At 38.0% G+C, this 22,367-nt stretch overlaps 1 protein-coding gene across 7 annotated transcripts in view; it reads left to right on the top strand.

Annotated features, from left to right (window-relative positions):
- STS (steroid sulfatase) overlaps positions 1 to 22,367 on the top strand; it is a 118,448-nt gene that overhangs the window by 48,672 nt on the left and 47,409 nt on the right. The window lies entirely within an intron of this gene.

Consider the following 22,367-nt stretch of genomic DNA (forward strand, 5'->3'; position numbering starts at 1 on the left):
GGAGAAGAGAAGGCTGAGGGAGTATCTTATTAATGTATACAAATACCTAAAGGAAGAGCACAAAGAGGATGGGGCCAGGCTCTTCTCATTGGTGCCCAGTGACAAGAAGCAATGGCCACAAACTGAAACACAGGAGGTTCCCTCTGAACATCAGGAAAAACTTTTTTACTCTGACGTAACTAAACACCGGCACAGGTTGCTGACAGTAGTGGTAGAGTCTCCCTTCTTGGAGATATTCAGAAGCCATCTGGATGTGGTACTGGGCTCCAAGTGACCCTGCTTGAACAGGGGAAGTTGGACAAAGTGAAATCCAGCCTCCTAGTCCGTTCCGACCTCAACTATTCCATGATCCTGTGAGATGCTGAAGAAAAAAGGTATTCACTGAAGTCCATTCATATTTTGAAGCAAATTCAGACATAACTTTTAAAAGTCAGTCTAGACGGACCAGAGATCTCTTCACTGAAGCAAACAGAAACAAGATACTCTCATGATACTCTCCTCCTGTATTCCTCTCTTGTGAGACCCCACCTGGGTACTGCTCTGGAGTCCCCAGCACAAGAAAGAGATGGACCTGTTAAAGCAGGTCCAAAGGAGAGCCACAAAAATGGTCACGGGACTGGAACACGTCTCCTCTGGAGATAGGCTGAAAGACTTGAGGTTGTTCAACCTAGAGAAGAGAAGGCTCCAGGGAGACCTTATTGCCGCCTTTCAATATATAAAGTGGGCTTATAAGAAAGATGGAGAGAGCCTTGTTACCAGGGTGTGTAGTGACAGGACAAGGGGCAACATTTTTAAAATGAGAGAGGGTAGGTTTAGATTAGATATTAGGAAGAAATTGTTTACGATGAGGGTGGTGAAACACTGGAACAGGTTGCCCAGAGAAGTTGTGGATGCCCCATCCCTAGAATCATTCAAGGTCAGGTTGGATGGGGCAACCTGATCTAATGAAAGATGTGCTTTCCCATAGCAGGGGGGTTGGACTACACAAACTTTAAAGGTCTCTTCCAACCCAAACCATTCTGTGATTTTGTGTTACTACAGTGATGACAAATTTTGAAGATGCTAATGATATCTTAAATAGGTTTTCCTTACAAGGAAATCTTGGGTTTCCTTACAGTGCCTATTTTTTTTTTAACTGAAAGTACTTACACAATTAAAACCTTGGATATCTGAATAAATTGAACCTTACCTGAGGAACACTTATGACTTGTCAAAGCATTTGTGATACTCTGCTACACAACTCTCTGGGGCGGTATGTGGCCTCTAATGAAATACCACAAGGCAGAAATAAAGTATAATTCTGTGAGAAAGGCCAGGTAGGGTTCAGTCTAGTACGACTAACTGAAAATCAAACCACTTTTCATGCTGTTTTTCTTTGATTCAGCTATTATCATGATTAAGAATTGTCCATAAATGTGTATCATCACACAGTGCTTTCAGAGAGGAAGGGTAGGGCAAAAGCTCTGCTGAATCAACTCCAGATGTTGTGGAAACATCTAATTTACTCGTTCCATAACTAGATTTCCCAAGGTTGTAAAAAAGATTATGTCAATACATATGTGTAGGATTATGCTGTGGCTCTTAATTCCTGCAGTGCCCAAATGTGAGATAATAAAAACTAAATGCTTACATGCCTTCTATCTGATGAATGTGTGCATGTTTAAGAGATGTATGTGGATTGATCACATCCTCTACTTTTAACTTCTATTCAACTCTGGAGTGATGTGAATCAAGGGTCTAAGTGGAACCCATTCTAATTTAATATAAACCATTGTTATTGACCCCTGTGGCATTTTTCTCTGTTTTAGTAACAGATGTACCACTGCGTTAATAATAGATGGAAAGAATGCTTTCAGAAACAAAACAAAAGCTACTTTTGGAAAATTGTAAAATATTTAGGAGACAGAAAACTGAACTATGCCCACAAGACTTTTTGTAAAATTCTTGCTGTGATGAAGGTATCATAGTCTAAAGCATTCACAAAACAAAAAGAAGGGTCTAAATGTGACAGCCAAAGAATTTTTGAGGTTGCGAAGGATGTTACATTCCCTCATTTTTTCTGTTTTTATGTGGCTTCATAATAGCATGTGATCTGTCTTCAGTTTCTTAGTAAAAGCATTTACTTTTTAATTTTAAAATAATTATTTTAAATTACCAGCCTATGAGATCTTAAACTTGACTTATTATTTTTATTACAAAGAAATTAAAATAGAATTTTAATATTTATTTCAAGTTGTTCTGCCCTGAAACTGTATTCCTAGATTTATTTTTTTTTTAATATTCTTTCCTATATTGAGCAGTAACTATTCTCCTTCTGGGAAACAGTATAGTATTGTTAAGTTTCATCTGAAATCTATGCCTCTTCTTTTAAATATAATTGTTAGTGGCTGTTATTGTGAATTCTTACATCTTTATTTTACATTACAGTGTTTGTATGCTTTCAACCTCTATTTAGAATCCTCTTCTGTTAGGATAAATCTAAAAATGTACCATAAATCTTCTGAGAATTCTGAATTATGCTAAAAATCAAAATAATCATTAATAATATGAAAGAAAAAAAAAAGATTCCTATTGCTTTGAGAAAAAATGAATGAGCTATCCTTATTTTTTTTTTCTATTTTGATTTTTTTCATAAAAAGCCTTGTATGCAGAGATAAGCCTGATTTATCATGGCTTTTCACCTGATGTAGTCCTTTGTAACAGTGCAAAGTCGATTTAAAAGATAAGCAAAGCAGAATGGTGCCACATAATCAGAAGTGGTGGATAAGCATGCTCAGATAATTTTATGCTCAGATATTATGAATGTCACATAAACTTAGCTGAGCCTGAAAACTTCAAGGTAGAACTAAAACTATGGAGAGTGACGCCTGATGCTAATGGTACACTCCTTGACCTTGCTTTCCTAAATTTATACGGGTGTAAGTCTTAAGTCTAGAAGGTTTATTTTTAAGTTGTTTTTGTTATCATGAAAGGTGTTCCACTGGCTTCTCTGAGGAAGAAGATATTCAGGCAATACAGGTGCTCTGTGACTAGACAGAATGTTCCCACCCATTCTGCCATCCTGCTCTTGCCCTAACATTAAGAGACGGTTTCGTCAGCTAAGACAGTAGTTAAGCTCTTGAAGCGCATTCACTCCTTAGGTCAGATCTGGGAAAATTGTCAGTAAGGGTGCAGATTAAAGGCATTTGTGGTTCTGCTTTTTATGATGTGGATACTTTCCAGTTACGATCTGGGCTAAAACCCAAAATCATTTTGTATGTCACTAAGCAGCAATGACTTTCAGTCACTACTGAATGGGACTGAATTTAAGAGGTGACTAAGTGATGAAAGACTCACATTTCCACTATGATAAGCCTCCTGAGCTACCTAATCCTCTTTAAGTACAGTTTCCTCTTTCTTTATTGCATCTTTGTACACAGAAAAGCTCCTTCTTAGAACATTATTTACAAGATTACAAAGCACATCTTAAGCAGCCATTCCTATAGCATTTTTTAATCAGTCAAGTTTAAATAATGTCTTAGTAACGCACACTCCATGATGGAAAACTTCAGTGTAATGCAGCTTGTGGGACTAGTGCTGTCGTGTTCAAAATTTGCTGCCAGCTGCTCAGCAGATTTTGTTTGCATCTGACATTGCAGGAGTTAAATTGTCAGCACAAGATGTGTTAGTACATTGCACATTTTACTTTACAAAAATGTAATCATATAACTTTCAAAATTTGAAAGGCTTTCTATTAGTTATGAACCTCTGAAAACTGGGTCTAATACAAAAACAGTGAAATGACAGTTAACGTTGTGATCAAAATACTCTAATCAGTGAAAAAATTAGGATTTCTCAGAAGTTCCAACCACTGGTAATACCAACCATTTGTCTAACCTTTGCCTGTAAAGCTTAATTTCACATATAAATGATTTTGGTTGGATTTTGCTCCTTGCTTAAAGTGGGTTGGGAAAGTCATTTTCAGTGAGATTAAGAACACAGTAAAGATTTACACCAAAATTGACCTGCAAGAATACAGTGATTTCTATGTATACTTGGATGAAGGTTGCAACGAGGAAACTGAATGGGGCTAACTTTATCCAAATTGTAGATAATCTGCAAAATAAAGAGCAAGAAAGCAGTTTAAAGGAAGATATTAAGATTTTGCTGGTGGAGTTCGTCTGGATAGCAACCTTTTTAGCACAGATACTGTGAAGCTATTAAGAGGAGTTGCATTTGCCTTGTCCCAGGGAAACTCTAAAGGAATTTAGTAAGTCTGTCACCCAGAGCAAGAAATCAGGATGGCAGAGAGAGACATGATTTACAGCACCCTTTGCTCGCTTTGGTGAAAGCGTCCCTTTCAGCACTCACTTACGTACATGATTTTGCCATCATTTTTCTTCAACACTTGGACACTGAAAGCAATTTCTGTCTAGGTATTTATAGAGCTTGTTATCATGGTTTTAATAAAGGACGCAACTGAGCTAGTAGGTGAAGGATGTTGCTGGTAGAAGTTACATCTCTATGAAAGAAGCCTAAGCGTGAAACAAAGGATTAGAGAAACTAAAAATGTTCAGGATTTTTCATCTGGGCACTTAAACCTTCCTGCCCACACACCTTCCTTATACCTTCACATAGTTTTGTAGTGAATTACCCAGTGCCTTAATATAACTGATACAGTCTGTGAATAATTACACATTCATATGATCATGCAGAAGGCACAAGTGAACGTTGTAAGGCTATGAAGTCAAGTACTCAAGGATAGGAAAAATCAATCTTCCTATGATTGTGTCTTATGGTACAGTTTTTAAACATATGTTTACATGCCATTTATTTTCCCGTTGGAACCGTGTCTACTCATCACAGAGTGCCTTCTTAATGAGCAGCTACTTAACAGTAGGTGTATTCCTCATTGTTAAATATGAATTCTCATGTTTTATTTAACATGCACTATTGAAGTTCTGTTTTGAAGACAGATTTCTTTGACATCTCTCATCTTTTCTGTGTCATTACTTCGCTAGAGTATATAACAGATGCACAAACAAGCATTTCCACAAAGTCTTTGTAAGACAGGGGGATCTCATTAATCTGTTTCCCAGAAGAAAAACTGAGGCACAGAGATGGTGTTCAGATTTACCTACTGAGGTATAGCTTTGCTGCCAGTCACTCACTAATCCAGCTCTTGATCTAGAGTAAAGCACAAGGACTTTAATTTAGCTAGCATGGGAATGGGGAAGGGGGGAAAGCAAGCCATTTATCCTTCCAGGTCTTGATCCATGTTGGAGGTGGGAAATGGTTAGAATGTGCACCGAGACTCAGGAACTCAGGTTTTCTTCTGCTCTTGGGGATTAAGTGGTATTTTTTAAGGATAATTAAATACCTTCACCAACATATGAACTAGAATGATATGAACAGTTTCTGTGATGACTCATAAAATGTCTTCCAGCCTTTTACTTTTTTTTTTTATAGCTGACTGCATCTCAGTTGTAGAAAAAACCTAAAACTGACCATGTGCATTTCAGTTTCAGTGATGATACTGAGAATCCTAGAGGTTCTTTTAAAATCATCCCTGCTGTTTCTTGGAGAAAGACATGGAACTTTATAATGCTTCTTTTGAAATGTATGTTAATTATTTTGAGACCATACTGTTAAAAAAGAGAACTAATTCTCAGTGAAAACAGTAATCATACGATAAAGTTTATGACACTATTGATTCTGTGTTGTAAACTATTGTTTATCGGCAGGCTGGTTCTTGTGAATGAATTGCCGTGCAGAAATTTCACACTGCTCAATCACAAGGCTGAAATTCCAGGTGGTAATAAGCTCTTATTGATGGGGTTGGTAGAACTGCCTTTTTATTGACTATGACTGGTTTTTTTCCAATGGTACATCTGACTGCTAAAACAACGACACTATATAATAGGCAGGCTGGTAATACTTACAAAGATCATTATTCTTCTAGAAATCAGTTTTGTATTTTACATTACATAAAGCTTTTTATTGCACCAGCAGATAAATAATGAAATTTTTAAGGTTAGGGAAAGCACTAGAGTAATGATGCTGTGAATAGTGAAAGGCGGGCAGATGAAGTTTTAACTTTACTGTTCTCCAGCTTTTTCCCTCACTACTTGATTCTAAAATAAGGCATTTATGTTTCATTTTAGGGTCCTGTTTAAGAAAAACTGGCACTGAATCTTTATTATGCTTTCTTACCTGTTATTTTTTAATGTTACTGTTTGGTTTTGTTTTTTTTTTTAATTTCATTTAGTGTACTGAAGGTATTTTTTACTATTTTGAATGCTTTCTTTTTGTTTTCTCTTTCTTTTGGCTTAGTTCTTGTACTTTGTATGCACTTCTGTCTTTTTAAATCATTCCCTCTTCCTACCCACCAGTGGAACTTTCCTTATAACATTTCCTCATGAAAGAGCATGTTGTAGTAACCCTGAGAACACCCAACAGATTTTATGTTACAGTAGTAAGCTTAATATCCAAAGGAACACCTGACCCCTAAGGGCTGAGTTGCTTGCTTGAGATGATGAAAATGAGACTTCAGGATAATCAAATCCCTACCTTAGACCAGCACGAAGTATGGCTTCAATGGATCTTGCAGCTTGCTGCTACCAAAGAGGGGAGGCAGAGCACCCTTCCCTCCTTTCCCTCCTTTTTCCTAACCACCTTCCAGGGAAAGCAGAAAGGAGGAGAAAGAGAAGAAGAATATTCCTTTTTCCAGAAAGCACCCTTTTAGCAAACTACTAGATGGACTCATCTATAATTAGGCAAATTTAGTTTGCCTAAAATTATGTGTGATTAACTTGGCCCTTAGGTGCTTCGGTTTACTTGGTTTTAAAGTACTGCAAACATTTCTGTGTTATGAGGATAAAGGATATAGGCACCGTAGGCTCTTGTATTTTAGTGCATGAGATATTTGTAGGTTAGAAATGATTTTACCGCCATTTCTGATTCATACTTGCATTTAAAAACAAGGCAGGCAAACAAGAAATAACACAATCATAGAATCATAGAATGTCTTGGGCTGGAACGGACGTTTAAAGGTCATCTAGTCCAACCCCCCTGCAGTAAGCAGGGACGTCTTCAACTAAATCAGGTTGCTCAGAGCCTCATCAAGCCTGGCCTTGAATGTCTCCAGGGATGGGGCCTCCACCACCTCCCTGGGCAACCTGTTCCAGTGTCTCACCACCCTCATTGTAAAGAACTTCTTCCTAATGTCTAATCTAAACGTACCCTGCTCTAGTTTAAAACCATTGCCCCTCGTCCTATCGCTACATCCCCTTGCAAACAGCCCCTCCCCATCTCTCCTGTAGGCCCCCTTCCGGTACTGGAAAGCTGCTATAAGGTCTCCCCGGAGCCTTCTTTTCTCCAGGCTGAACAACCCTAACTCTCTCAGCCTGTCTTCACAGGAGAGGTGCTCCAGCCCTCTTTGTGGCCATCTTTGTGGCCCTCTTCTGGACCCACTCCAACAGGTGCAACACAAACATAAGTGTGCTTTAATCTTAAAGAAAAGAATGGCCTGGCCCAGAAAAGCAAGATGGATTTTGTCTTCCTGCAAACCCAAAGATAACTTAGTTCTAGATATTTGAAATAAATGAGTAGCTCAGGATGTCTCAGCACTTTTAGCTTCAGTTTTCATGGAAGATACTATTTCTGCCAGCGTGAAAAGTATAGCTGTGTGTATAGTATATAGCTATGTGAAAGGTATCAAAGTGTTTCTGGCACCACAAAAGAGCAAAGCAAACATTAAGCAAGGAATAATAAGGGGTTTTTTTCTTTATTTACAATTTGGACGGATATAATTTATCTGTTCAATTTGGTGGATGAAAAATTGGACATGAGATGGCAATGTGTGCTTGCAGTCCAGAAGCGAATCATATCCTGGGCTGCACAAAAAGAAGCATGGCCAGCAGATCGAGTGAGGTGATTCTCCCCTCTGCTCTGATGACACCCCACGTGCAGTGCTGTGTCCAGCTCTGGGGTCCCCAGCACAAGAAGGAGATGGACCTGTTGGAGTGGGTCCAGAGGAGGGCCACAAAAATGATCAGAGAGCTGGAACATCTCTTTGAAGAAAGGCTGAAAGAGTTGAGGCTGTTCACCTTGGAGAAGAGAAAGCTCCAGGGAGAGCTTATTGCAACCTCCCAATATATAAAGGGGGCTTATAAGAAAGATGGAGAGAGACTTTTTACCAGGGCCTTAGATTAGATATTAGGAAGAAATTTTTTACAGTGGGGGTGGTGAGCCACTGGAACAGGTTTCCTAGAGAAGTTGTGGATGCCCCATCCCAGGGTTGAAAGCGGCTTTGAGTAACCTGGTTTAGTGGAAGGTGTCTCTGCCCATGGCAGGGGGGTTGGAGGTCTATGATCTTTAAGGTCCCTTTAACCCAAACTATTCTATGTTTCTCTGAGTCTATGATCATACTGAAACTTTCAGAATAATTTAATAACATGTAATGTCAAAAAGTATAAAAAAAGCCATTGTCATTACATTTTTTCAGATGATAATTTTTTAACAATTCTGGGACTTCTTAGCTCTGAAGTTTGTAAAACTGAATTTAGAATTTCTTTTGTCAGCTAAGGAAGTCTGTGATTCGCATTCTTGCTGACAAGTTTTGTCGATAAGAAACCTTTAATGAATGTATTTAGAAGTTTGCTGTAAGTGTTAAATAGTAAATTGCATTTTCTTTAAAAAAGAAACAAGGGGTAAAAAATAAAATAAAATACCTTGAGAATATCAGAAACTTTGATAAATGATGTTTGAAAACTTGCCTGTTCTGTTTATAAAACTCTTTCCATACATAATCAAGCTACTTCAGTGTCAGCCTCAGGAAATGGATTTTAACAAAATGCCTGTGGTAGGTCTGTTAGCATCTCTGAAGATGAGACTTCCTTCCCTTTTGTTAGATTCTTTTCTTTCTCTAGATATCAAAAGAGATCTTGGCCCATCCAGTAGTATACATATAGAAATATGGTTATGATGTAGTGGTCTAAAAACAGAGCCATAACATCAGGTTCTTCTCTCCCATGTTCATATGAACAGTTCCATCAAATGAAGTAGCCAGGGTACCTTTAATATATTTATGTATATGCAGTACTAGTTTTATCTTCCTTTAAATATGTTTTTATTTCCTGAAGTGAGAGGTGCACTTTCATCTAAGAGTCAAATCTGGCCTTCTTTTCTTGTCAGCTCCTCATATACCACAGGCACATAGTTTATTCCTTTTTACTCTTTGCAGTTACTCTTTGCTAGCTCTTCCCAGTGGATTGTCACAGGAGATCACACTGTATTTTTTTTCCCTCCATGTGGCTGCTTTTCATTACTTGGCATCTGTTACAGTGATCAGTCCCTATTGATAATAGCTTATCGGAACATCATTATTCAAGCAGTTCTGGGAAGACTAGGTTTTAAGGAGGAACAAAAATGTCACACAACTGAGATAAAAAGGGTGATAACAATTTGACATACTTTAATACTACATCTCCTTTTTGGAAGGTGTCTCTTTTTAGATGAGATAACAGAACTGTTTTATTTGATTTAACCTTTCCTTTTATATATAAACATTTCTCAGTTCCATGCAAATCATGTGTTAGTTATTCTTCCCCAAGAGTTGAAGACGGTATCTTCCTAAATCCAAAGAGAATGAGATTGAATAAAGGAGACAGGGTCTTTATGTAGCAATTTAGAAGTGTTTCTAGTTGGCAGATACGCAGGTCCCTCAAACTAGTTTCGTTTTTTAAAAAGGCATTTTTTAGGGACTTGGTTGGAAAAGAAGAAAGTGGTTACTTCACTAAGCAAGGTGATAAATACCCTGATAAATATCTGTTCTTTTTAACCATGTCGGGGTAGGTCTTCTGTTTGCATAGGTTGATGTAACTGCACCAAAGTCAGTCGAAATGGGTTGACTTGAAGTCAACAACTATAGATGCTTTATGAAAAGTTTGTAGTTCTTTAAAAAAAATTTGGTATCACAACCTTCCAAAAACCTGTATTTTCTGTTGATTTGTTTTTAATAAAAAGAAGAAAGAATAAGAAAAAAGAGGTGAAACCCCTGTAATGGAAGTGTATACTTAGTTTCAAACTTCAACCATAATGTCAGAAAGGTAGTGAGCAAATGGTCCACCTTACTAATATGTGCAAGACAGTGCTAAGTATGTGGCTAGCAATAGGTGGCAAAGCACAGGAGGAAAGCAGAGGTGGCTGCCAGAAACTTGCAGGCAGGGAGCAGCACCATACAAGTGTCAAATGTCCGTTAACAGGAAAGTAGAGAGAAAACCAAAGCCAAAGGTAAGGATGATGTCTGTGCAGCTCAAAGTGGGCTGAAATGTCCCATCTGTCTCATGACGTCCTGACTTCATGAAAGTCGGGGCCAAAGTTTCCAATAACATAAAATGATGTGATTCAGGGCAGAGTAAAACATAACATAGGTTCCTCTGTATCAATCATAATACATCCTACAGGATGAACTTTTGAACATTTTAGCATGATGTTAAGGGCAAAGTGCTGCTATGATGGCTGCTTTACCAATATTATTTTAATAGGGCACAAAATTGGCAGATGTCCTTATAAAAATACCTAAGACATTTCTATGGGACAAATCCTAAATGTTCTTGCCAACTTGTAGCTGAGGTAGTCAAGCCCCATATCCCAAATTTATCAGTCCATTCACATTTGAACTTTAGTGTGGTTCTGCTGTAGTTCATCAAACAGTTGTTGCAATAACCCCCAGGTGTTGCTCATAAAAAGTAGATGGCCAAGTTGAAGAGAGCTTTGAGGACTTTCTTGGCAAAAAATACAAGAGAATTGTATCACATTTCTCTCTCAGAATGTAAACTGGTTTTCTGATGTGACATTTAATTACTTCCCTTGTTCCATATTAAGTTTAGGAACACATAGTAAGAGAGTAGAAAATAATTATTTTAAATAGGAGGCACTGGTGTAATAAATACACTATCAGGAAACGTATGCAGACGTTCTATCCTACTGTTGTCATATTTAATTGTTAAATCTGGATAACGGTAGTCAGTTGCTAGGTATAGCTAGCCATGCTTTTCCAGTGCCTTTGAGAGCAGAAGTCTATTCTCTGTTGTGTACTTCTCTCTGTATGTATAGTGAAACACCAGTCTGGTATGGAACTATTCATGTGAAAAGTGGAGATTTCAAACCTGTTCAAGGATGTCTGTCTGTATACAACATCAATAGATTTGATGTTAATAAGTTTAGAAAGAACTAGTTCTTAAAAAAAAATAATACATTAATAGGTAGGGACTAAGCCTGTACCTGCCTCTTTATCCATAGGAATAGTGGTATTCCCATAACGAAGAAATGTGCTGGTTGGGACCTTCCAGTGCTTATTTGCCATCTGTGCTTTGGGGAGTTTACCTTGGCAATAACCCGTCTCTTTTGCAAATACTGTCTATTTACAGTTAGTTTAATTTTTTCCTTGTATCTATGCTAATATTTCAGTGATATTGCTGTGTCAATGTTCCTTTCTCATCTCAAATTTAGCCTTCAGATTTATCCTAAAAACCACATCTCATTGTGATCCTTGTATGCAAAGCAGAGCCCTCCAGAAATCTGTCTGGCCTTCAACAAGGAAGTCTCATAACTCCTTTTTTGTAACTTCCCATTACAAACAAAATGACACATAGCATTCATATTGTTGTAAACTTAGATTACTAACTGTATTAGTAATTTCACATGACACATATTTGCTTTATTCATGGGTAAGAATTAGGTAGAGAAAAGGCAAAGAAATGGGTCTGATGCTCTCAGGGCCCTCCATGATCCTGTGCCCCCACCATGTCTTGGGGGCATCAAATACACCTTGGCCTAAGCAGAGACCTCAAATATTTCCAAACCAATTTAAAATGTGAGTGACATTTCTCTTTCTAGGGCTCAGACCAAAAAAAAGTAGACATCTCCCGTGCTATTGAATACTACTATGAAACTTCAACAAAAGCTCTTTCCAAATAGTCTGGGAACATTTTTTCAAGACAATGAAATGACGGTGATGAATTAAGGAATCAAAGTCCCATTTCATAAGATAGTGAGCAATCTTCTGAGCTAGTCATCTATGATCAATGAGGATGACCTGAAAAATGATTTGCCTTCCCTTCTGAAAGGACCCTCTGGCGTTTAAATCAGCATAGATACTGTGATATTGAACACACACACATACCAGAAGAAAGAAAAAAAAAAGGAGAATAAGTTGGGAAAAAAAAAAAAGCTGAATCATAAAGAAAGATTTGTGGCCTTCAGTTTGTTTGGGTTTGTTTGTTGTTTTTTTTTCTCCTAAGTTCAGAATGTCATCTAGAAAAGACAGATCGGAGTTTACATTCATTAGTGGAAAATTCCCTTGAGGACAATTTTCACAGTCAGGCTTACTTTCTTACTGGTATTAACAGTGTCTGTACAGAGATTCATTCACAGCTAGCATGGTTTGGAGATGGTGATTGCACAGTAGGCTTCAGGTGTCTAGTGGTACTTACCCATAAAAGCCACTGAGTTGCCCAAAAGCAATTAGACAAGTAGGTGAATGAGCAAGTGTGCATGGTGATGGTCATGTCAAGGGGAAAAGAAAGCATCTTCTGTTTTGGGGGTGAGTTAATGCACAGTTAATCTTTCATGTAAGATTAGACTTGCACAATTAAAATCAGAAAACTGGGAAATGAAAAGGGTTAAGATTTCATGAGGAGCATTAATTCCATCTTGATAAAACTCCTCTTAACATTATGGTATATGATTTATAGCAAAAGTTTAAAACCTGCTCACAAATTCACCAAAGATTAAAAAGTTTGGCTGTTAAAAGACAATAAATGTTTAGGCTCTAATATCAACCAGTTTTATCACGGTTCCATTTTTATTTAATAAAAGTCAGAAAAATGAAACAAACACACTGAAAAATACTTCAGAATTTTCAGAAAAGTGTAAAGGATTCAAATGTAGGGTTAAATTACTTGTCCTGTTTTGTATTAATCTTAACTCTTCATACTTTAATCTGGCAAAAGGTTGGCATTATACATTTGGATCTAAGAGCATATACATACTCAGTTTAAAACTGTGTCTGATATTAACTGAGTTAATAAATGTTTAAACCTTTGAAGATGTAGAGAAGAGTTTCGTTTATCGCTCCACAATTATTGAATCAATCACCATCAGCATATACTGGAATGATCAAATAGCTGAAGCCTTAACTGCACCTGACAGTTTAATTCAAAATGAATAGCATCCTTTGGTTGTCATTACAGGTTGCGTAGGTCCTACCTAGAGAAATCCCTTCCAAAATTTGAAAGAAAACATGGGAGACTTCGAAGTGGGGAACTAGACAGTGTCTTTTGCATTGTGCATCTTAGTTGTATGTGTGAAATAGTATCTTATTCTCAGATGTGTGCAGAATGAAGATGCAAATTTACACAAAAAGTTATCGTCACAGCTGTCATGCAAAATGCAAATGCAATGGACCCTCCTAAAATTGCATGACCATCTCTCATATTTTAGCATTTTAAGCAGGCTAAAAATTAAGATTTACATTAGAAATACATAGCCTTATGTTGAACAGATGTAAGGTCTAAAAGTGGAATTCAAGCAGTGCATTTATTAGCTAATTTAAATACTAGTAAGGAGATAGCCACGGAGTAGTTAATACTTTTGACCTTTAATGATCCATCATTAGTGTGTCGTACTGATGTAAATATGAAAACTTTTCCATACTGCATTGTCTATATTGATGACAGGTCTTCACAACTTTCATAACCACATCTTAACTCTGCTTTATTATCCATGTGTATTTGGATATATCTAAAATATCATTCCAACTTTCACATTTACAAAATAATTTGAACCCTATATGAGTAAGAGAAATAAGAGATCTGGTACTCATTTCTAGGAAAAATTTATGCATAATTCTAAGTCAAAATTTGGTTGATTTATTCATAGCTGCTAAGCAGTGCATACCTAATCTGCTGTGCGCTATGCTGAAAATTTATCCTGAGGGTCTGAAAGACACATTATACTTATAAGATTGTATAAACAGTCACAAGTCAATTACAAGTTTACAATTACATGGCAATCAAAACAGAAGGCAAATTCATGCTGATAGCTTAAATGATCCCACACCAAAGTTGCTTTGTTATTTTTTTTAAAAAAGACTGCCCTCTCTGAGCCCTTACACTGATTTCACTTGTCTCACCTTGAGTCTAGGGGAATCCAACAGAAAAATGTTTGATGTTCTACAGACTATCTGGACCTAACAACTACTGATTTGAATGGTAATTTTAGATGGTTAAATCTGGGGCATTTGCCTCACTTTACCTCATTGTGAAAAGAATTCAGAATTTTGGGGACCAAATTCATTCAAGATAGGTGAGCTGTGTAAGAAACTGCTTCTTTTGCTTCACTGACTTTAAAAAATGTTTATAGTACCTGTGTCAGATGTAGATGTGTACGCTGTATGTAAATCCTGCCCTCTATGTGTCTACAGTATGCACAGGTGGAGCTTGATTGTGCTAGCACCAGAGCTTCAGTGTAGGATTCATCAGTCCTACCACGTTTTGAACTGCCAGTAGCAGCAGGTCTGAACTGTCTTCCAAGATGGAGAAAAACTGTCCAGCAGAGCTAAGAAATCCAGCTCTACTGTAGTCCCATAGACTGAATGCCCAGCAGTTGTGCGAGTGCCTTAGGTGCCTTCCTGGAGTCCATCCTTGGTTTTAGTTTAATTTGAAAGGAATTGAGGTCACAAAATCTAAGAAGGCTTTGCTATGCAACTAGAAATATATTAACTGTCCATGATTGGATTTACTGTAGATGTGCACTCCTGATCTGAATTAAAACACTAATATAGATGCGCTTTTTCAGAACGAGATGCTACGAGATGTTGACATAGAAGATCCCACTAAGCTATCGTAGTAGGAACTTAGCACATTTGAGACTCTGGCTTTGTGCTTTGGAGAAGACTTCATTGTGTCTGTTTCCGTAGCATAACTTTAAAAATAATGGTATCACAGTAGAACTGCTTCAAAATATACCTCTGAATTTACACTCCACTTTCTGCAGGAATTAGTAAATATTTTGTCATTAGTTATGAATTTATTTTCTGTTCTATTCAAACAATTACATTAACTAGTATTCACTCTCACCTTTGATGTTCATATGCTGGTGCTTCCTTTATGCAGACTCACTCATCTTCTTAGTTGGATGTGTTCTGTTGACTGGCTAGGTAATACGCCGTAACATCAACCTATTGCTTCATCCCAGAATTTCCACTTTCCAGTGGTTGTGTTCTAGCTCTGCATGTTAAACAAGTTGCATGCAGAGTTTATGTACTGTTCACCATATGTGCAGCCACTTCTTCTGTTGCTGTCAATGGTTTTATTATTTTCCATCTTTACCTCAAGTGTTGTGCTCAATGACTAGGTCTGAAAGTGATAATTACTTCCCCACTGCAGAGACAAACTGATTTACATATTTATCAAGGGGAAACTGGATGGCTCTGAGCATACCACAGAAACATTTGCATATTTATAACCTGAAACGTACAAAAGCTAAAATTAAGATAGGGGTGTCTCGGTCTTAGTTACTAAGCTTGTCTTTATACAAAGGTTTTAGTCAGTGGATTTTGTAATCAGATCAGTGCATTAAAGAGTGAAGCATCTTTTTTCATCACACAAAATCAACATAGAGATTAAAATGATTGTTATCTTGTGAATGATGGTGTACAGAAGTTGCAAGATGAAATCTTAGCCTTTGAGCTCTGAAGAGGTGATGAACTCTGGATTTACCTTAATTTAACTCCTGTAGCAGGAAGAGGGCCCCAAGAGGTTTACTATGTAGTGGCTATAGAGTTGAGTGGCATAAATATCTTTTCTGGGAGAAATATAAACTTCCAGATACTTATGCACGTAGGGTTAATTTATAGGATTTTATACATGTATTCAAAGCACTTGCACTCCTCGCTCGCCACTCACAGAGACGAACCCCTTCAGCTGGCTACAAGTTAGTTGTGATTCAGGTTAATGATGCTATTCTGAATATGCTTTAGGAAACATGTCTTTTCCGAGAGGGTGGTCAAACACTGGAACAGGCTTCCTAGAGAGGTGGCCAATGCCCCAAGCCTGTCAGTGTTTAGGAGACATTTGGACAGTGCCCTTAACAACATGCTTTAACTTTTGGTCAGTCCTGAAGTGGTCAGGCGGTTGGACTAGATGATCATTGCATATCCCTTCCAACTGAAATAGACTATTGTATTCTATCAGTATCAGTAGGGAATTCTGAAATAGCAAATATGAAAAAAACTGAAAAACCAAACTGTATCTTCTAGGCAGAGACGCGATGGCTGATCTTCCCACATCACTTTGTCCAATACTTGTCTCAAGCTCACTGTAATCTTCTGGATACAACAGAGGCACATGAAAGTCTGCTGGGTCAAGAATGTTATATTTGCAGGAATTCTGTTTATCTTGTCTTGTCTTGGCCTGAGACAGATGCTTAGCCCTCCTTCTGAATCCTGTTGTTTCTTCAAATCTGTCAAACTGCTTTAAAGCTTTCCTGAGGAGTAGAGGGACTATTTTGTCCTAATGCCTAGATTACACAGAGATATTTTGTATTCTAGAGCCTTTTATTCATAATTTAAGAAAGACTCAAAATTATTTTGAATTAATACAAATAACATTTCTGTCCTATTGACTTTAAACGACAGTAATTTATGAATCAAATGCATTTGTTCATATGCTTGCTTGACTAAAAACATTTGAACAATTTTCCAAATCACTAACACATTTGTAAACACATTATTGCTTTTCAATATTTTTACCTTGTTTTCAAATGAACAGTCATTTTTTATAAACCCTTTATCTTAATGTAGGTGAGTACAGTAGGAGTTTTACACGGTTCAAAACTCCAGAAATTACGTTCAGCGTTGGAGAGGCTGGTTCAGCTACCGTTCATGCTGTGTGAGGGAAGTTGAATAGTGGCATGGCACTCTCAGTTTCCTTCTAAAGAATACAGTCAATTGCACTATCATTTTCACATGGCTATCACTGCATTGAAATCGGCATTTTGACTTTTAGAATGAAACAACTCTTTTTAATTCAGCAGAGCTTGAAGCAAGAGTGGACAGCAGCATGTAGAGGGCAGTCCTCAGTATATTTTGGAAAAGCTTTGCTTAAATTTTGGAACACTGACGTACTAATTAAAACAAGTAACGTTTTAATGCTGTCCTTAATCTGTTTTGTATCTTAAAAAATACAAATGAAAGAAAAATGTCCAATGATCTAGTGGCTTTGCTTGCTACAATGTTAGCCACCTATAGTGGGGTATACATTCCTAGAATGGCAATAGTAGGAAAAAATTGATCTGAACTTCTAGTTGCTAAATAGCTTCAGAAATTATGCAGCTCCTTCAGTGCTAGATTGATTTTGTTGTTCAGAAATGTTGTCTTTCCAAATCTGTTCTGTTCAAATCAGAAAAAACATAAAAACAGTAGCATCCACAGAGATCAGTGCAGCTGTTAATTTTTTAGAACATGGCTTTCAAGTGAGCCTTTTAAGTCAAGAATCCTTCCATTTTTATTGATAATTTCCTACACTAGGGATAGAAAGTTATTGTTGCTTGAACAGAGCTACAGATTTCCCAGGCTTATTTATCCTACAGTTTCACATTCTGTATCAACTCTTTACATCCAAAAAGTCTTTTAACATTTGTATTGCTTTCTGCAACCAACAAGGTGACTCAAAGGGAATACTAAACCAGCTGAAGCCCCATTCTTGTAATTCAAGACCACATGACGTATGATACCCTTCCAGTCCTATTGGAGGAGGTAGGCTAGATGAAACTCCTCCTTGTTCATTAACTGTCATCGCCTGGGAATGTTTATACATCAGTCTGAAGTCTCTGTGACATCTACATTCTAAAGTCTCTGTGAAATCTACAGAAATAATAAGAGTGGAGGAGTTAGAGTAAAAAAGAAATTAAATTGTTATAAGAAAACAGTAAAGGATGTATTTTTCCTGCTTTGTAGTGTGTGCTTCCAAAATTGGTGTTACTGCACGTGAAAGATATCTGTTCGTAGAGATCCACAATACATTCTTTACATTTTTCTTCTGTATTGGTTACCATTTAGAAATGCTAATAAGTGAATGTATTGCTTCTGTTAACAGTAGCCACATCATTCAAATGCACTTTAATGAGGCTTATCTCCTGGTAGCACACACTTTATTGCTTATTTATAGTTTCCATTCTAGAAGGTGTCAGCGTTCAAGATGAAAACAGAAATGGAAGTTTTGCTTCATTTCTGCGAGTGCATTGTGATTGCCATTCTCTGACAATAGTGTCATTTGAATTACCACTCTTAGTCCATCCGTACTGAAAAATCGTGTTGCTAAAATAAATCGTCATTTTGGCATTTGTTAATTAACCCTAATGTAGCCAATCTTCTTTGTGTTTAAAAATCCAAATGAAGGAAATGGAAGTTGTACTGTTGAGGTCAACAAGCTTTGGATGAGACTTCATTTTATTGGGATATTTTTCCTGAAATGGGTAACATCTGAGTGTCAGAATTATATTTTTTCAGGCTAAGTCAAGCTTCTCAACCTCATTTTGAAAAAAAAAAAAAGGTCATCATGATGATGACTGCTTTATTTAATTAATTGTGGTAGCAAGCCATTTTTCATTGCATCTCATTTTTTCCCAGATTAATTAGGAAATCAAAATGGCCATTATTGAATGACAGCAGATGTCTCTGATCACCAGAGATCATTTAATGGGGTAGACTGGGTGGAATTCTTGTTTTATTTTCATTTTCTTTTATATACAGGGTGAATTTGAACATTTCATTAAGGAAAACTGTGTAGGTAAAAAAACGCATTTGTGCATGTCATTGCGCATATACTTCTTTGTGCGATCTCATTTGTTATTATTATCATAGAATCATAAAATCATGGATTGATACAGGTTGGAAGGGAATTCTGGAGGTCATGTGACAGAATATCCACACATAATGTCCTAACTTATCTATATGCTCCACTTCTTTGTCATCATTGCCACCTTTCCAAGGGATATTATAATTACTTAGCCAGCACATTCTCAAAACAGTCTCAGAAGCCAATGGGAAGTTGCCTCTTTCTTTCCTGGCACTAAATCCACCTCCTGCAGCAAGCGAATGGCATGTCAGATGGATCTACATGATTTTCCCTCAACCCACCAACTTTAAAATGTCAGCCTTTGTAACAGATTTTCCTCAGCTCTGTTGGGAAATTTCAACTCCCACAAGGTTTCAAAATTTGCATAAACAAATTCTCCTACTCTTACATTTCTTCTTTGCTCCTAGTTTACAAACAAGACCAACAGGTATCTCTTATTTAACTGCTGATGTTCCTTTATTCATGACACAGTCATTTGAGCTGATGAGAAATGAAGACAGTCAACTTTTTAACAAGGCAGTTTTAGAATGCTATAACCTTAAAAGACAAGTAGAAATAGTAGCAATAAGGTAGGGCAACTACTCCTTATCCAGCAGAAGAGCGTATCAACAGAAATGATGTTCTGAAAATTGTTAAAGAGGGCTCTGTATTTCAAAATTCTTATCTCATCCTCTCTGACACAATAATTGGGCATCAGCTGTTGAATTAATTCTTACTGGACAGGTAAGCAAATCAAAATTAACATTCAAATTGGAGCATTCATGGATGTTTAAGTAAAAAGAATAAAGATAAAATGGTTGGGAAGACAGAATTATCTTTATATGCTCTGAGATCCCTAAAGGACAAGGTTAAAGCTCATTGCCAGGCTGATGTGAAGAAGTATATTCTTAATCTTTGGTCAGTTTCCAGGACCAATTATTTTAGATTCCTAATCAGTATAAAATTCACTGGAGCAAGTTACAAAGAGTGGCTTCACTTCCATTCATACAGAAACCCTCTTTAAAAACTCAGTCTAAATAGGTATGAATGCAATTTATATGCACTGCAAGACTTTTCACAGTGCCAAGGTAACGTGAGGAGCCCTTTGTGAAAATGAAACATGAGCCCATGGTGCCTTGGAGTTTCAGAGCATATCCATGTGGATTCTTCTTTTAAATATTTTCACGTGTGTGTTCGTATTATCTTGCACATTTTGAGTTTAGTCAATGTCTGTACTTATATGATGACAAGTTAGGGACTAATTAGCAAATTTGAGAGTCATAGCATCATAGAAACATAGAATGGTTAGACCCTAAAGGGACCTTAAAATTATCATCTGTTTCCAACCCCCTGCCATGGGCAGAGACACCTCCCAGACCCTGAAGACTTACAGGCTTGTAACTGATAATAGTTGCATGCTGAGGTTAAGTGAAACTTGCAAAATTTTCCAGCTCTCTAGTCTGTCTTTAAAGAACATGGACTCATTCACTTTCTCGGATGTTATCCTAAGTATAGGGAATGAACTGTAGCTATAGGATACTTCTAACTTCTTTGCTGCTAGGCAAAATTCTGCAATGTTTTGAATTAAATATTTGAAATAATTGCTTCTCCAGGAAAAAAAAAAAGAAAAAAGCAATGCATTATATTTCTGCTTTACTTGTGTTCATTTTTGCATACTAAATGTCACTTACTAGTAGCTGAAACAGTGACTGTGGGTGGGCACTGAGATTAGCTGTAAAGAGCTAGCTGTGGTGGGAGGCTAGGAGGCAATAATACTCTAGAGCAGTAGTACAATGCACTTTGAACTTATCAGTTGCTTCATATAGAGCTTCCTGATCAGAAGAGAACCCAACCGTGCTCATTTTTCCACATGAGTACCCACAGCAATGCGGATAGCATCAGGTGTGTACAGCTGTAATGCAAGCACATTTGTCTCTATACAACAATAACACATGGGAGAGAGATAAACAGGGGCAAAGCTTTAGCTGACTGCAACAAATATCTTTACAAATATGATTGCATTGTCTACATGGAAAAGGCATTTTTGAAGATCTGAGACTGGACAAGTAAGAAAAAGAAGGTGTTGAGCACTGCCAGGGGACTGCTGTGGGTTTGGGGTGAAAAGGACCTTAAGGATCATCTAGTTCCAACCCCCCTGCGACAGGCAGGGACACCTTCCATTAGACCAGGTTACTCAAAGCCCCATCCAGCCTGGCCTTAGACACTTCCAGGGATGGGGCATCCACAGCTTCTCTGGGCAACCTGTTCCAGTGTCTCACCACCCTCACAGTGAAAAATTTCTTCCTGATATCTAATCAAAATCTGCCCTCTTTCAGTTTAAAACTGTTACCCCTTGTCCTGTTGCTAGGCTCCCTGATAAAGAGTCCCTCTCCACCTTTTCTGTAGGCCCCCTATAAGTACTGGACGACTGCTGTAAGGTCTCCCCAGAGCCTTCTCTTCTCCAGGCTGAACAACACAGCTCTCTCAGCCTGTCCTCATAGGACAGGTGCTCCAGCCCTCTTTGTGGCCCTCCTCTGGACTTGCTACAACAGGTCCATTTCCTCCTTATGTTTGGGGCCCCAGAGCTGGATGCAGACATCCAGGTGAGGTCTCATGAGAACGGAGTAGAGGGGGAGCATCACCTCCCTCGACCTGCTGGCCACACTTCTTTTGATGCAGCCCAGGATACAGTTAGCTTTCTGGGCTGTGAGCTCATGTTGAGCTTCTCATTGACCAACACCTCCAAGTCCTTCTCAGCAGGGCTGCTCTTAATCCATTCTCTGCCCGGTCTGTATTTGTGCTTGGAATTGCACTGACCCATGTGCAGGATCTTGCACTTGACCTTGTTGAACTTCATGATGTTCGCACAGGACCACCTCTCAAGCCCGTCCAGGTCCCTCCGGATGATGTCCCTTCCCTCCAGCATTGTCAACCATGCCACACAGCTTGATGTCATTGTCAAACTTGCTGAGGATGCACTCAATCCCACTGTCCATGTCACCAACAAGGATGTTAAACAGTACCTGTCCCAATACCGACCCCTGATGAACACCACTCGTCAGTGGTTGCCACTTGGACATTGACCGCAGATCTTTGAGTGCGACCATTCAGCCAGCTCCTTATCCACTTATCCATCCATCAAATCCATGTCTCTCCGATTTAGAGACAAGGATGCCATGCAGGACAGTGTCAAATGCCTTGCAGAAGTCCAGGTAGATGGCATCAGTTGCTCTTCTCTTCTCCACCGACAGCCTCCAGAGGTACTCCATACATTAACTTTTTTTTTCTTAGAATGTCTTATTCTAACACTCACACTGAGATTTTTGCCATGCTGCCTCTATAGGTTGCTAGGCAGCAAAGCTTTAGCCCCAGACTGTTAGCTCTATTCTGCATGCTGAGACTCTTTCAAACATCCTCTGTGGTTTGAATCTTCCTGCTGAGGGGCCTCCTTGATTGAGAGCAACTGCTTTCAAAGGTCACTGACTC

The sequence above is a fragment of the Chroicocephalus ridibundus genome, chromosome 1 (assembly GCF_963924245.1).
Source record: "Chroicocephalus ridibundus chromosome 1, bChrRid1.1, whole genome shotgun sequence".
Lineage (NCBI taxonomy): Eukaryota > Metazoa > Chordata > Aves > Charadriiformes > Laridae > Chroicocephalus > Chroicocephalus ridibundus.